The 2,993-nt window shown below is 52.3% G+C and overlaps 1 pseudogene; it reads right to left on the bottom strand.

The window, feature by feature from the left end:
• Positions 1-203: 203 nt before the first annotated feature.
• On the bottom strand, positions 204-719 carry LOC143387454 (ankyrin repeat domain-containing protein 50 pseudogene; annotated as a pseudogene).
• Between the last annotated feature and the right edge of the window lie 2,274 nt (positions 720-2,993).

The raw sequence follows: 2,993 nt of genomic DNA, 5'->3' as shown, positions 1-2,993 counted from the left end.
AACAGTTAAGACTTACTTTTAATCTATATACTGTGCAATACAAAATTCTGTTTCTTCAAATACTAAAATAAACAGTTGTACTCACAACCACCATTTAAGCCCAACTGCACAGCACTAGTAAAAGTACCTCAAAAAAAAAAAAAAACTAGCTAAAAATCACTAATTGTTGCATAGAAACCTAAACACTATGACATTCTTTGCTGTTACCTTTTGAATGTTTCTGCTGGGTTCCTCTCACATTCCCCAGGCTGTAAGTGGCTTTGAATGTCTGGATCTCATTGCTTGTCCTCATATCCTTGGAGTAGTCCACTGTGGCATATCTGGGCAACCAGACCTCTAATGAACCCTCCAACACACAAAGTATCAGAGTCCTGGGCTTTGCAGAAATGAAAGGCCAAAGCCTGGCGATATAAACCTCTCTGCAAGCTTGTAGGTGAACTTGGCCATAAGAGTTCAGTACACAGTGCTGTCTTGCCACTACCAGGCCCTCCTACCAACAACACACCCCAGGCAGCTGCCTTTCCTGAGACAGCACCAGCATTATTCCCAGAATTCATCACAAGCGACGGTGTGTTGACAGCACTACTGCAGCAGCTGGATTTCTCCTGGAGGCAATGCTGAAGATTGTGGAAAACCCACTCCCTACAGTAAAACTGCTTCTCATGCAGTAAACTCGTTTGGGCCATTTTGCAGACTTTTTCTTCCCAAGGATTAGTCATAATAGGTATTCTATCTTCAACACTGGCTAGGAGCTAGGTACTCCAACATAGTCTTTATATCCATTTGGACATAACTTGCATTTGAATGACAAAAGTAACCAGTTACAGAAAAATTCAACAGTCACAATTTATCAATACAATGTGCATGAATGTAGTTGCTTCCATATCCTTGATTAGCAGAGAATATATTAATTGTGAACAGATGCAAAAACAACTGGTTCCAAAGCTTGCCAATAGTTTTTGTATATCTTGATGGGTCATACAGCTCCATCGTTATGTCTGGAGTTTATGTGAGTGTGGAGATTTCAAGCATACAGATGAAATAATAAATCTGGAAAACTCAAAAAGAGAAAACTCAGTCTTTCAATATATAACAATGCTTCTCCAGACTCCAGTGTTAATTGTGTGTATGAAAATCTGATGTGGAAAAGCTGTCCATTATCTTAAACATCATCAAAGAGATAGCATTTATATAGTACATAGGTAGCTCTGTATTTCCTGTTGAAGGATGACCACTCCAAGTACTAGTTCTTGCCAGTTTTAGGCATCTGGGCAACTGCGAGGGAACTGATTCAGATTATCTCTTATGTGGCAGACATGACAAACCACTGTTTACACCTTCTTAATCCAAAGCATTCATAAAATGCATTTTTCAAGACAGCAGATTCTTAATAAACGGGTTTCTGGGTCTTAAGATGTCCAGGTAATCCACAATTTCCATAAGTAACTAAAACGAAACAAACAAAAATATCTTAGTGCAAAATGCCATATATTAAAAGCTTATTTACAGTTCACCCATCAGTCTCAAAAATCCATACACCTCATCTCTGGCACTTTCAAGAAGTTGGGACACTTACCCCTCAAAGATACTCGTTCTATTTCCCTTTTGCATTATTTTCTTCTATGGTTGTAATTCCTAAGCAGCCAGATTTTAATAATTTAATATCGATTTTTGAAACCTTTTCACCCTAGAAAGGGAGAGAAAGAGACTTGTCGCACTTGAAGGAGTGACACCCTTCATTTTGGCCCAAAGGCTCTGAGGCTAGCTTGGTGGAACAGCGCCTCCAAGGAAGCGCTCTCAGCCCGTCCTGCATGGCAGTCAGGGGCTATCAACTGGACTCCCCATACTTCTTTGTTGGTAGTTTGCAAAATCTAGGAAAAGAACACCAGGGTTGTGGCGGGATGGGAACTGGTTAACAGAAAAGGGAAGGCGAGGATTCCTTCCACGAATGATGAATCAAACACACTACAGCGTGACTCCTTCCCCACGCTGCACCAAGGGCGACACGCAGGACAGGGTCGGAGGCCACCTCCCGCTCTGCGCTGCGGCGAACTCCTCTTGAGCACGGGCGCGGGGCAGAGGCACCGGCGGGGCAGCCCTAGTTCAGCTTGGCCGGGAGACAAAAGGGTCCGGGTCCGGCACCCTGGCCGCCACGGCTGGCCGCCTGGCAGAGACCGCGCCCTGCACCGCGGTCCCCCAGCCCAGCACGCCCACCGCCGCCCGGCCCGCCCCTGGGTGTGTCCGCGGGAACGTGGGGGGTCCTCAGAGCCCCTGTGAGGGCCGCCGCCGGCGTCCAGCGCGGCGCCGCCAACCCTCCTAGCCCGCGGCGCAGGGCTCACCAGAGCCGAGGTGGCGCGGAGGGGAGGCGGGTCTCCGCCAGCCCCGCAGCAGTCGCGCGCTGCCGACCAACGGAGGGCCTCGCTCCCGCAGCCACCGCCGCCCCTCAGTACCTGGGGCCACACCGCCGTCGCCTCAGGCACTGGCTGCGCGACACACCGCCTCAGGCAGCGCTCCCGGATCCGGCTACAGCCGCCTCCTCTGCCGGCCTGGGGTGCGCTCCTAGCTGCAGATCCGCCAGTTGGCTCCCTGCGACGGCCAGCTCCGGCTGCCCCAGCAGCCCGGGCCATGCAGCTCCTCATCCCGACCTGCCATCAGGGCAGTGACTGTCTCTGACAGCCGGACCCGCCGGCTCCACCGCGCCGCCGAAGCTCCGCCCCTAGGCCGCGCCCCGCCCTTTCTTCGCCCGCCCAGGCCCCGCCCGCCCTCGAGGCCCAGCCTCCGACGTCCCACCGGCCTCACACGCCCGACAGGCCACACCCCCCGGCGTCGGCCCTTCCTAACTCGCTGGCGAGCGCCCCGCCCCCGTGGCTAGCTTCGCTTGCCCAGGCAGGTCCCCTTGGGCTGCACAGGCCCCGCCCCTGAGGCCTTTCCCCGCTTCCCTGGCGGCCGGTGCTGGCGCATGCGCGGCTGGGAGGTGACGCCTTTGGGGCGGG

This window comes from Callospermophilus lateralis, unplaced genomic scaffold (assembly GCF_048772815.1).
Source record: "Callospermophilus lateralis isolate mCalLat2 unplaced genomic scaffold, mCalLat2.hap1 Scaffold_237, whole genome shotgun sequence".
Lineage (NCBI taxonomy): Eukaryota > Metazoa > Chordata > Mammalia > Rodentia > Sciuridae > Callospermophilus > Callospermophilus lateralis.
This window is presented reverse-complemented; position numbering and strand designations above follow the sequence as displayed.